The 12843-nt window shown below is 46.0% G+C and overlaps 1 long non-coding RNA gene across 1 annotated transcript; it reads right to left on the bottom strand.

Annotated features, from left to right (window-relative positions):
• Positions 1-4876: 4876 nt before the first annotated feature.
• LOC132591926 (uncharacterized) lies at positions 4877-8203 on the bottom strand. Its single transcript, XR_009557400.1, has 4 exons — positions 8120-8203; positions 7373-7477; positions 6307-6424; positions 4877-5079 (listed from the first exon to the last, which is right to left on the bottom strand). It is a non-coding gene; the product is annotated as an uncharacterized LOC132591926 (long non-coding RNA).
• Positions 8204-12843: the final 4640 nt, after the last annotated feature.

Genomic DNA, 12843 nt, shown 5'->3' with positions numbered 1-12843 from the left:
GGGTGTATTTGACATAGCTTCATTTTTCGATTAGGATGTTCTGAGTGTCAGGGAAGAAGAGAAATATCTCTACACACCTCTGTAAGTTCAAGGTAGTATGAATGTGTATGGAACAGACAATAGTGTGTGGCTTTGAGACGGGGAGAGGGGGCTTCAAAAAAGCTTGGCATTTTCATTGGAAAGGTTATATTTAAGTAGCTCCAATGGCCGAGACTGCACTGCTTGTGGGGACATGTGCTGGCTGGCCTGGGTGTGTCCATTCATACATTGATCTAGGCAAACTTCTTAAAGGATCTTTTGATGTCAGGCATTAAGTGCTGCAGAGATCTGGCACCTTGTTAGAGAACTGAAGAGCTGTTTGTTTGTTTGCTGTCTGTCCAAAAGATTTGTTGGTTCCCAGGGGCGTAGGAAGATAGAGGCAGGGCACCCCAAGCGGTCCCAGGGGTGCCATCGCAGCTTCCCGCCCTGCCCCAGCGCATGGCATGCCCCGCCCCTGCACAAGGCGCGCCCCGCCCCCAAAACATGTGTCGCACCCCACCCCCAGAACGCACGCCATGTCCCTGGGGGCAGCGCACCTGCTCTCCGACCCAGTGGCGGAGCATGAAGCTCTGTCGCTGTTGGTGCCTGCAAGATTTTTCTTCTTCTTCCTGTCCTACCAAGGGATGCAAGTTGAGTCAGAGGACACCAACAGGTAAGAATTGGGTGAGCAATTGGAAAGTGCCTTTAAAATGAGAGTAGATTACAAAAACTTACCTTTCAGAGCTGTAGGACCTGAGAGTTAGGGTATGTGCCCCATTTAGGGTCAACTTCAAACCCTACACCAGGGGTGTCAAACTCAAATTCATCGGGGGCCGCATCAGCAGTTTGGTCACCCTCAAAGGGCCGGTTGTATCTGTAGGGCTATGTGTCCACTCTTTATTATCATAAATTATTGTCACTGCATTCAATTATTACTGTTTTTTGTAATAATGTAAGTAATAACTAGCTCTGAAAGCAGAAACATAGTCAGAATAATGGCAAGTAGATATTCAAATGTACAATTATTGTACAATTTATTGGAAAATTATTTTTGGTAACAGACATCAAAGCAGGGGGGAGGAGACGGTAAAACAGAAGGGGGAAAGATCGGACCTACAAACAGAAGGGGGAAAGATTGGAGTGTAGCTGTCAGCCAGCATACTAAACCTCCGGAGAGGGAGAGGCGCAGGGAGAGAGAGGAGGAGTGGGAGTCTGAAACGCGCACACTTTGACCAAACTCTTAAAACCACGGCCCAAGTCTGAGATTTGCACACATACCCCTCCCTCCCCCCCCCGTGCTAACGCTTCAAAGCACCTTTTTAAAGGGCTCTTGCAGTCCCTCCTTCTGAGAAGCCCCCCCCCCTGCTCCTTTTGGAGTACAAGCCGAAAAGCTGCTGTGGCGCAACCAATTTGACATGACGCTTTTGTTTTCCCCTCTCCCGTTTGCTAGACTGGTTGTGGCGCGAGGGAGGAGGTGGGGTGGGAGAGAGAAAGAGAGCAAGAGAGGAGAGCAAAGACCTGACATCAAGGAGGATGCTTCACTGCGAATCCTAATAATATCCTGCTCCGCGAGCAGGACTCCTTGCTCGGGAGAAGGCTGGCAAGCGGGGAGGCTGCAGAATCGGGGGCAAGGGAACGTTGCTAGATTGACCCCGCCACACTTTTTTGGTGGGGGGGGAGAGTACTGGTGGTGGTGGGAAGAAACTCGCAGCCCCTCCCTGGCTTAGAGGAACACAACTTTAGGAACACAACCTAAAGAGCCGTTGCCACCCCACTCCACCCAAAAGGGGGGGGCGTGCACACACATTTTTCCCCTCAAAAAATAAATAAATCTCAATCTTTCTAAAAACACACACACGAGAGGCAGCTGCACACTCCATCCATCCGGAGAGAGGGAGCCAGCCCCACACCCAGGGGGAGGGAGAACGCGAGAAGCAGTGCGAGCCTCTGAGAGAACGCGAGACCTCGCACAGCTGCTGCTCCTGCCTCAGCTTTGGCAGCGGTGGCGGCTGCTTGCTGCTGCTGCTGTTCGGTTGGCGAGCTCTGCGGGCTCCGGCGCCTTCCCTGCCGAGGGGAATCCCCACAAGCTCGGCAGGGCGTGAAGCTGGGAGCGCAGCACCTGACCGCCTGCCCAGCTCACGACTTCCCCTCCGCCTGGTCCCTGGGCGGCTCTGGCCCTTTTTGTACTCTGTTGAGCTCCTCTTCTGATTTCCGGAGGAGTAGCCGCGGGCGCCTCGGCTTGCCATTGGCTGCCCAGCGCCTGACGTCGGGGCTGTGGGGAGGCGGCGTGGGCGCGGGCCGCCGGAGGATCGCTCCCAAACATACTGAACTGAAAGCCCTGGAGCAAGTGGCGGGTGCCGCTCTCGCCCTCTTGCCCACGGCTGCGCGCTCCGCCGGGGTCCTGGCCATAGTGGATGCGCCGGCCCTGCTTCTAGTGGGCGGGCCACATGACAAGGTCTGGCGGGCCGGATTTGGCCCGCGGGCCTTGTGCTTGACACCCGTGCCCTACACAAAACTCTGGAGCCATGTGGCATGAAGCTCATGAAGGCTTACTTCAATTCTGTTCAGGTGTGCTAGGGCTAGATCATAGAATTACAAAATCTTACAGTTGGAAGGGTCCCCAAGAGTCATCTAGTCCAACCCCCTGCAATGCAGTGTGGTCGATGAGTAAGCCCACATGTGTCACAGATCCTGTTCATCGCTGATCAGAGACATCGTTAATGGACTCTTTCGGGGAGCTGGAGATGGCGTTTATAAGTGGTTAATATTTGGCAAGTCTACAGTAAATGAGAGACAATCTTACTTGTCTATGAGTGATCGCCAAAGAAAGAAGAAAGATCCTGTTGTGTTAATTATTCAATTTTGCACCTACTTCACTCAATAATCTTGCATTATTTCATTATTCCAGGGTACTCTTGCAGACAGATTTGAAGAGGGGGGGAAAGGTTTCCTTGCTTTTCCTGGAGGGATTTAAGAGAGTGAAGGAAAGCAGAATTAAAACGGAGTTCAGGACTGAAGAGCTTCAAGATATGCACAAAATACTAAAATGAAGAATGTTACAATGCTAAATGCTAGAAATCCAGAATGAACTTTTGCAACAAAGGAGGGGGAGGGAGAAACAGAAGCTCAGGTTGGTTTAGGAATCCATTAAGTGGGGAAGATAGGAGCCAGGTGAAAAGATTACCTCTCCTTGTCTGTATAGCTTGCTGGTCTTTTGGCGGAGGCAATGGAGTGCCTCTTTAGCAACAGGAGGAACGATAGAAAGAGAGGGGATGTTTGTGTGCTTCTAACTAACAGCGGCTCTGATCCACAGTACACAATGATATAGGTGGGCAGCCATGATTCAAAGCACACAGTAGTATTAGTGGGCATCAGAAAGGAACAGGGTAGGAGGAAGGATGAAAGAAGAAAGAGGTCTCAGTGTAATCATTTGCCCAAGGACCTAACCTTTCTAAGGTTGGTTTTGTGCATAGCTCATCTGACCAGTTATTTTAAAAAGGGAACAGTAGAAAGGTAAAGGCATGAAAGCACAGGTTATATGGAATTCGAGATTATGAAAAGGCAATGCAGATGTTTGTGAACTTTATATCCCAATGAGAAGAAATAAAGGAAGAAAGCAGTAACATATTGTCAGTGGCGTAGCAAGAGGGTGCGTTGGGGCCAGTCCGCCCTGGGTGCCACCCTGGAGGTGGGTGACACTCGGCGACTCCCCTGCGACTCCCAAGCGAAGCCATGCTGCCCAGTTAAAAGCCTTGCTCAGCGCGGTGGCAGCCGGCTTGCTCTCTCACCTGCTCGGCCAGTACACGCTTTGCTTATTCCTTATTGCTGGGTGGCCGCCATGCAAGCCGTAGCCCATACGGCCACCGCGCAAGAGTGGCATCCCCTACGGATCGTGCATGTGTGGCATCCTGTACAGTCGCCACACATGCGCACTCCATACAGGATGCTGCTCATGTGGCAGCCCGGTCGCCGTTGCAAGCGGCAGCATTTATGGATGCTGTGCAAGCGACAGCCCGTACAGCCACCATGTGCGAGCTGCAGCCTGTACGGAATGCGTATGTGCGGCATGTCATATGGAGTGCGCACGTGCAGGATACAGCACATACGCAGTCTATACGGCATGTCGCACATCCTCAGTCTGTACGGGCTGCACCACCCCAGGTGCCAGAGAGGGTTTGTCTGCCACTGCATATTGTGCTGGCCACATGGCTACAATGTCCAAATCTCATGAACCAAGTTGCACGGAACCGGTAAGTGTGAGATCAAACTATTGGGGAATGCACTGCTGCAACAATGTATGTGCTTTTAAATTACTTTTAAATCAAATCATTGCTTTCATATCCCAATCTTCCTCTTTCTTACTCAAGAATGGGGACATGGTTCACCCATATAGTCTCTTTTTAAAGAGTTAAATTGACTTATTGGGGAGCAGGGTCTGGATACAAGTTTATTAATAACTTTTAAAAAATGGGATTTACTTTCCCCCCACTAGTTGTCTGTATGCATATGTCTCAGAGGAACCCCTGAATATGAAATTTAATATAGATTCCTTTAAGGAGGTATACATAATGAATGAAAAGCAGATGCCCATAGGAATCCCAGAAGCACGGCAGGCAGACTGCATGGTCTCCTTACATGCAGATGCCAATATTGTCTTGTGGATTCCATATATGAACATGAGATACACTTTCATCCACATGGCCAAATGGGAATATGTCTCCTCCACTCGTGGCCTGTGTAATGCTTCCATTGTCCAACAATTTGTATAGCAGAACTTTGGTGGCATATAGAATTTCCATACAGACTGTCATACAATTTAACCCCATCAGTGTCAAACATAAAAGAAGACACAGTAAACTTTTGGACCATCTGCACTATAGCTTTTATTTTTTATTAACACATGGTGTTTGAAGATTTTACACCAAACATGCTTTTATGGTCCTTCAGCTGGTGGTGGGGAAAAAAACCACGATTCCTGGATAACGCTGGTGTTCAGGTAGGAGCTGATGAATCTTCAAGCCAAGTGGCAGCAGAGATGGATCCCATCATCCAGAGTATAATCTAAGAGGTTTGGAGATCATAAATTAATATTGACAAATTCACACATACCTTGATAATTTGTAGAATGTTGTTTCTGCTTCCCCCTTCTTCCTGCACTCAACCCCGCTTCTCTACAGATTTTGTGATGAACTTTTAATAATAAAATTTTATTTATTTAAATAATTTAAACATATCCCTATTGTGTTTCATGACTTCCCTGATTTTGTATGTGAGCTGGAACTGGTCTGTGACTGAAATAATAAATTCATTCATTCATATATTTATTTAAATATTCTCTTGAACCCGAAAAGAAATAATCGTGAACAAAATATTCATGAACACAATGAACAAAAGTCCTCATATGTCCTACTTGCTAAACAAGTAGAGAAATATATTTATATAAAGATATTGACCCATCAGTTTTGGCAGTGGGAGCAAAACAAAAATTCAAGCATAGGCACAATACTATGCTTTAAGACCTATCTTCTGTGCTCAGTCTTCTGAGAGCGGGCAATAAATTCCTTACTCAACTGATCTACAAACCACAGGTGCCCAAAAACATCCTTGTTGCCATATTCTGCAGCACTCCAAGTTTCCAAAGTCTCTTCTGCACTAGCCCCCTCTGGAGCAAGTGTACTATTCCACCCTGGATGTAATTAAGGCAGACCTGTGGCCAGATCTGATTTCTGCAGGGACAGGTGGATATGGTGTACTGGCATAAACTTGAAAAATGTACTTATGGCAACCACCACCACTTTGGCATTGTGAGGGACAGAAGCTACAGGCAGGTCCCTCCCATCTTAAGTACCAGCTCATCGCCCAGCGCTAGTGCTAGTGGGTAGGGAGATATCTCCAGCGGCGACTCAGGAAGTGGTGACCGAGGCTCAGGCAAGGTGTGGGAAGGGAAGTGGGAGGCAAGGGAAGAAGGCCGATCCCGCCGACCCCGGAATTGCGCAGGAAACGACGGGGGCGGAGATTCAGTATCCCGAGACTACTTTGCTGGAAGAAAACACGCGAACCTCCATTTGGAGGTTCTGACCCCTAACTGACAACATGTACATAGCACTGTTCTGCACTGTAAATAATCAGCACTAAATAAAAGCATGAAAAGACAACGCTTTGAGGAGTCGTTAGTCTAGAGTAGCCGCTACCGCGCCTGTGACAGGCATTTTCAACTAATTCACTCCTTTTGACATTTAACAAATGCAAATTGCTTGTTTTGTTGGTTGGTTGTGATATAACTCTCACCTTACGCAGCAACGTGTCGTACTGCATTCTCCAAAGTCACGATAACCAAACTCACAGCTGTCTTCGCAGACGCCACCGATGAAATTGCATTCATCCTCGCTTATTACCTGAGCAAAGACTGTTCCACCCAAGAAGAAGAAGAAGAAGAAGAAGAAGAAGAAGAAGAAGAAGAAGAAGAAGAAGAAGAAGAAGAAGAAGAAGAAGAAGGTTACTAAGAATCCTTTTCTTTCCATTACAACTGGTGAACTTGATAACTGCATCTAGCTACTTATCCAGATGCTTTCTTTTCCTCTTGGCATCATTCCATCATTTGATTGCAAATTCTGTTTTCCCTAAAAACAGTATAAACAAGGGATAGAGAACCCCAAGGACTGTGGTACAGAACCAGCCATCATTACTTTTGGATCCAGCTCCTCCTCTTCCCTCCTTGGCTCCATGCACCCACAGCAATTAGGCTTGTGAAAAAAAGCTCCCATTGTTGCCAAGGGAAGTTGTTTCCCCATGTCTAGTCGTCATGCAGGGGCCATTATATGTTTTAAGGTGGGGGGTCACAGTTGGGGAGACCAGCACACGGAGACATCCCCCCCCCAAGTTGCACTCCATCCAGCTTCTGTTGGAGGCTTCCATTGTCACCAAATGCAACATTTTCCCAAATTCAATTGCCGCACAGACACAATTTCTAAGTGGGGCAGTGGTGTTTCAACCTGTCATGGCTGGCCCAAGACATGTTGGCACCTGAGGAAAACCACGAAACAGTACAATCACCCACTAGGGAAGAAGGGGTGAATGAGGGAGGAATGAAAATCTACATTGGGAAAAACTGGAACAAATACCTAGTTGTGTTTAGCCTTGTTATTTCAGTGTAAAAGTAGCAGTCAATGCCCCAACAACTAGCCATCCCCACAAAGGGAATCGTTTCCATGGAAGAAGCCTAGGAAGTTCTAGGAGAATATGAGGAAGACAGGGAAGTTAGATCCCCAGCAATGAGCTGCCTGCAAACACATTTGGAATACTGTGTACAGCTTTGGTTGCCTAACCTCACAAGGGAGCTGGACTAATAACTTACCTGGATCAGCTGAAAGGATTAAGGCAATGGCCAGAAGGAAATGGTAACAGGTCTTCATGGCTTTGGTTAGGCAAAGGTCAGTGTTTAGATAGGAACTCTATATCCCTAAAAGAAGAGATGTCATGACAGAAACAGAATATTTATACCACTCTGAAAATTGCAAGGGATCCATCTATTCAAGCTGGGGGCCGAGGTCACATTTCACAATAAAGACTTTTTTGATGAGGGCGAATTAGCCTCCCAAGTTCCACCACCCATGAATTTTGGGGTGGAGTTGTAGCTCCAACTTGAATAGCATTTACTTTTATTGTACTCCATTCCTTGCCCATTGGAAATAGCCCCCCCCCCTTTGAGGTTTCATCGGCAAAAATTACATGACTGCACCCCCAATGCAGTAATGGACTTTGGGCTTTAAAGTTTCAGCAGCGCCCTGTGCAACACTAACCGCCCCCCCCCCCCGCCATAGCTGCCAATTTATCCCTTTTTTAAAGGGATTTTCCCTCATGCTGAATAGGCTTCCTCGCGAGAAAAGGGAAAACTTGGCAGCTATGCCCCCCGCCGCCGCCACTTGCTTTCCATTGCCACTTGATCATCATTGTTGCAGTGTCCCCTGTGGCACCTCTTGCCCCTAAATCTGCCTCTGCTCAATGAAGTGAAAATAGCCCAGCCCCAAACCAGCCCATGAAATAATGGATGAAAATCTGCTGTTATAAAAGGAGAAGATCTACTCAAATCCCCTTCACTCACCAGTTTCACTACGATTCTTGATCCTCACAAGGTTAAATCAGTGTGACTCTTCCTACTCTTTGCTAAAAGCAAAATCCCTCTAGTGCATCCTTTTTATAGCTACTTCAAAGCAGCTACAGCCTTCCCTCTGGAACCACATGATCCAAATCTCCAAAGAGGATTGGAACTCCCTGTCTCTAAGTACTGCCTCAGGCATAAGGATCAATTCTGATGCTTTCACAAGTGCTCCAAGCAAGAAAGACCCCTTCACAGGATGGTACAGTATAACTGTAGCATTCTCTCATTTTGACACTGAAATCTCCTCAGTCTCTGCAGATAGCACATGAGACGCTATAAAACAGGCATGTCCAACTCCCAAGAGACTGCGATCTACTCACAGTACAGTATTAAAGAAACTGGCAGTGATCTATTTAGGGAGCCTAAGTTGTTAAGCTTTTTGTAGGGAGCCTAATTTGTTGAATTTCTTTTGGGGGGCAGGGGGGTTGTAGATCACCATAGCTGCCAAGTTATCCCTTTTTAAAAGGGAATTTCCCTTATGCTGAATAGGCTTCCTCGCGAGAAAAGGGAAAACTTGGCAGCTATGGTAGATCACAGAAGGTCCAAAGATCAAGCAGGATTGACCAGTAGATCACGATGCCTGCTATAACAGCTTGCATCAGGTTATTATTGTATTCATCCCAATGTGAAGGATAAAGTTATGCTGATGGGTCCCAGAGATTGGTCTCAAAGTCTGTGATACTGTGGACTTGTAACAGCATAGGCTGTTCTCGGCTTGGAGATTTCCTAGATGATAAAATTATTGGAAGTCCTATGCACACAATGTCAAGCTTCCTGGAGAAACACACATTGGATGTGACATAAGATGTTCTAAGACGTTATTTCACTCCATTACAAGCATTTTTTTAAAATGGTTGTATTCTGAGACCCGCATTGCCTTCAGAGACCTATTCATTCCCCGCCCCTGCCCCTTCTTGAAGCAAAATGTCTTTGTTTGTAAAGGTTATCCCTTGGCTACAGTACATACAATATAATCATCTTCTTCTTGACTCCTGGGCAATTAAGATAGCACAGCAAGGTATTTAATGACCTTTCCTGAACCCGATTCAGGAATGCAGGTTGCCAAGAGAAGTATCTTGAGCAGTATCTCCTCCAAGCCTCTCACGGGGAGGAAAAAGGCGAAGAAGAGAAGATTTACAGTCTGATGTTTCAGGAAGAAATTGGAAGGGACCCAATGACCCCCCCCACACACACACACACTTCATGAAGCAAAACTTCTTTCTTTGTAAAGATTATATCTTGGCTAGAGTACATACAATACAATCTTCTTCCTCTTGACTCCTGGGCAATTAAGAAAGCACAACAGGGTATTTAATGGCCTTTCCTGAACCCAATTCAGGGTCATGAAGTCCAGCACTAAGTTTCCTCCAGAGCAGCCAGTCATGAATTAATGGGAAGTTCAGAGAAGCAGGATTCCATCGCTCTGTCCTCCCAAAGGGAAGGAAAACCCAAATATTTCACAGGCATACATTGGCTGTGTGTGTGCATGCCTTGGCCTTTTACCAGGTCTGGAAAGGTCATGCCCACCCACTAGTCACATGCAAGGAAGGATGCTCCAGGCCAGGAGGAACAGGAAGTTTTGACTGGTTGGACCAAACATTCCCTTGCATGTCCACTCTAGCAAAGGAAGGAAGATGAATTTTTGGGCAAAAAAAGGGGGAAAAAAGAAAAAAGATGAAAGGCACAAATACAGGATGGGAGACACCTGGCTTGAGATCAGTACATGTGAAAAGGATCTAGGAGTCTTGGTAGACCACAAACTTGACATGAGTCAACAGTCGATTTAAATTAAAGATTTCCAAAGAAGTAAGTGGAACTTTGATCTGGATTCTAAATTTGCCGATTGGAAAAATAGGAGAGACTTTAAAGTAACGGAAGCCGGTCTCTTCCTAATGGGAAACTGGGAGGCGATTTAAAAAATAAAAAAAAACCTAAGCCGAACAACGAAAGAATTTGGAGTTGTGGACCCGAGAGGGAAAAAAGACTTTTTTGGAACCATCTCAGCCCCCGAGTCCGGCACCCCTTGAGGTACAGTGGCATTAAGGGGAAGAGCGTTTTGACAGCTGTCAAAAGCTGTCATACTGTCAAAAGACCGGGTGGATTGATTGCATTGTCGAACAGTTAAAAATTGTTTGAAAACGTGATAGAACTATTTAAATTGGAAGTAAGAACGGATTTGGGAGTGAGTTAAGAACTAAGGAAAAGAACAGCCAAAATGGAGTCGATCGTCTGAGAAAGGAATTTTCCAGTACCCATTGTTCCCTACCCTCTGTTTATCTGCGGTTACAAGAAGTATGAAAACAAAGCTTTCTCGAGCCTTCCAGGAAACTGTGCTGAACTATTTGCTGTCATGGGAAGACTTTTACAAGGAACGGCAACATCTCAACTTATCACCAGTCGAGACTGAAGTCCAAGTCCAGGACTTAGAGGATAATTTAGATTTAACTGCTGAGTCTGAGACTGTGTGTGAGGAGAAACAATTGAAGAGGACTTGGACTATGTTAAGTTTGTTTGGGATGAAGCAAAATATGATTTCCAAAAGGAAGAAAAACAAGCAGAACAAGAAGATGAGAGGCAAAGGAACTTAAAGACTAATGGAATTGAAGATCCTGGAGGGGTTAAAATGTGGAGTGGTGTTTTTGAGGGATGGGAAGGACAGGGGCGGGGGGGGGGGCAAAGGTCTGGAGATGGATTTGGGAAAGAATGGGTGTGGGGTAAAAACCTTAGTTAAAAGGTATTGTTTTGGTTTTTGAAAGACGGTTTTCGAAATCTTGGCATGATAATGGAAACGCTGAACCAATTGGGGGAAAAAGACTTAGGGAGAGGAGATGGAATGTAAAAAAGAAAGGGAAAAAAGTTATGTTTTCTTAAGGGAGCATAAAAATGGTTTGGGAAAGAATTTTTAAGTTATTGTAAATTTTTGTAAGTTAAGTGAGGTGTTTAGGCAAGAAAGCTGCCTACCCCCCTCTCCTTATTCTGAGGCACTCAGTGGCAGGGGGTGCCCAGATGGGTGAGGAGGAAATGGAACCTTGGAAGTGCTGTGCCCTGCGGGTTCCTCTTGTGGCAGGAGGGGACCTGTGGGAGGGCAGCATGAAAAAGGAGGAGGATTGAGTTAATATTATAAGATTAAGATTTGAAACTGAGTTGGAAAATTCGCCACAAGTAATCAGAATTTGTTAGGAAAACCATGAGGAAGACTATCGAGGGAGTCGCAATTAAAATGTTAAAATAACAAGAACTGGGAAGTTTCAACTTTCCCCAATTTTCTTTTTCTTTTTTTTTCTTTTTTGTTTGTTGTGTTGTATGTTTGTAAATATGATTATGAAAGAGTTGGGGGATGCAAATCCCCATAACTCCTTCCTCCCTGTTCTCTCAGTGGCAGGGGGGGATAGGGGGGGAGGAGGGAGGGGGGAAGCTGAACTCAACTCACAATTGGACCCCTTTGATTCTTAAAGCACACGGGTTCCACTGGTGGCAGAAGTGGACCGGTGGGTGGAGGGAAAATGAAGGGACAGTGCTATATTGTATGTTTTGTTTGTGTCTGTCTTTTTTGAAAATCAATAAAAATCTTTTTTTTAAAAAAAACAGTGTGATGCAGCAGCTAAAAAAGCCAATGCAATTCTGGGCTGCATCAATAGGAGTATAGCATCTAGATCAAGAGAAGTAATAGTACCACTGTATTCTGCTCTGGTCAGACCTCACCTGGAGTACTGTGTCCAGTTCTGGGCACCACAGTTCAAGAAGGATACTGACAAGCTGGAACGTGTCCAGAAGAGGGCAACCAAACTGGTCAAAGGCCTGGAAACGATGCCTTATGAGGAACGGCTTAGGGAGCTAGGTATGTTTAGCCTGGAGAAGAGAAGGTTAAGGGGTGATATGATAGCCATGTTCAAATATATTAAAAGATGTCATGTAGAAGAGGGAGAAAGGTTGTTTTCTGCTGCTCCAGAGAAGCGGACACGGAGCAATGGATTCAAACTACAAGAAAGAAGATTCCACCTAAACATTAGGAAGAACTTCCTGACAGTAAGAGCTGTTTAACAGTGGAATTTGCTGCCAAGGAGTGTGGTGGAGTCTCCTTCTTTGCAGGCCTTCTTGACAGGCATATGTCAATAATGCTTTGATGGTGTTTCCTGCTTGGCAGGGGGCTGGACTGGCTGGCCCTTGTGGTCTCTTCCAACTCTATGATTCTATGTCCTGGTGGAAGCCATGAATATCATACAACGTGACAGTATAATAATTCTGCAAGGACTGGGGTAGGGGAGCATTGCAGCCAGCCTCCCGTGTACCTGCGTCCAAGGCACAAACTTCTACCACACACAGCAGTTATCACAATGTCAAAGTAATAAAAATCACAGGGAAAGCTAGGCAATATTTGTTGGAGAAGGAGAAGTAAACATTTGCAAGAGTGAACATAGCTCAGTCTTGGTATAGGGCCATCATTCACACCATTGGAGTTGTCGTTCTCATCCTGGCAATTGCAGAAGGCAGCACGGCCTAAATGTCAAACACTTTCCAATAGAGTTAAATGTCGCAGGGCACTTGTAAAATGCACACACACCGTTCCACTCACGACATTGGCTTCGATTGTACACATTAGCAGGCAATCCTGTTTCCCCACCACACAAAAAGTTTACAAGGGGAAACAAGAACAAATAATCAGAGCC

The sequence above is a fragment of the Zootoca vivipara genome, chromosome 3, assembly GCF_963506605.1.
Source record: "Zootoca vivipara chromosome 3, rZooViv1.1, whole genome shotgun sequence".
NCBI lineage: Eukaryota > Metazoa > Chordata > Lepidosauria > Squamata > Lacertidae > Zootoca > Zootoca vivipara.
Note: the sequence above shows the minus strand (reverse complement) of the source record. Positions and strands in the feature narration are given on the sequence as shown.